Source organism: Octopus bimaculoides, chromosome 27 (genome assembly GCF_001194135.2).
Source record: "Octopus bimaculoides isolate UCB-OBI-ISO-001 chromosome 27, ASM119413v2, whole genome shotgun sequence".
In the NCBI taxonomy this organism is placed as follows: Eukaryota; Metazoa; Mollusca; class Cephalopoda; order Octopoda; family Octopodidae; genus Octopus; species Octopus bimaculoides.
The window spans coordinates 7,561,380-7,562,315 of NC_069007.1; positions in this window are offsets into that span (position 1 = coordinate 7,561,380).

Below are 936 nucleotides of genomic sequence, written 5' to 3' on the forward strand. Positions count from 1 at the left end.
TATATATATACATATATATATGTGTATGTGTGTATCTGTGTATGTATATGTATATATATGTATATATGTGCGTGTGTATATGTATATATAGATAGATATATATGTATGTATATATGTGTGTATGTATGTGTGTATATATATGTGTGTGTGTGTGTGTGTCTGTGTGTGCATATAACTATATATAACTATATATGTATACACGCTGCTGACGTTCACGTGCACACACAAAAGTTCTGCAATCGTCGTTTCATACTTGATTGAAAGGGCAAACGTCAACAGATGTGAGACACAGATGGAAACTTCACACGTCTGGCATTGGTAAAGGTCGTTATTGTTGTTGTTATTGTTATCGTTAGTATTGTTGCTAAGGCGGGTGAGCTGGCAGAATCGTTAGCACGCCGGGCGAAATGCTTAGCGGTATTTCGTCTGCCGTTACGTTCTGATTTCAAATTTCGCCAAGGTAGACTTTACTTTTCATCCTTTCAGAGTCGATAAATTAAGTACCAGTTACGCACTGGAGACGATGTAATCGACTTAATCCCTTTGTCTGTCCTTGTTTGTCCCCTCTATGTTTAGCCCCTTGTGGGCAATAAAGACATAAGAAACGCTAGCACGCGAGGCGAAATGCTTAGCGGCATTTCGTCCGTCTCTACGTTCTGAGTTCAAATTCCACCGAAGTTAACTTTGCCTTTCATCCTTTCGGATGAACACACAACCACACACACACACACACATTGTATGATACAAATAAGACAATAATTTATTCTCGAACGCAGAAACGTCGTCAGAACAGCAGAAACATAGAGTAAATTAACCTTACAAACTGGACAAATTTGTCAACAAACAGCCAACACGTGCTATAAAAGTGCCGCCCAAGGTTGACTGCCCCCTCCGTCACTCACCTTTCTTTCTCTCTCTCTCTCTCTCTCTCTCTCT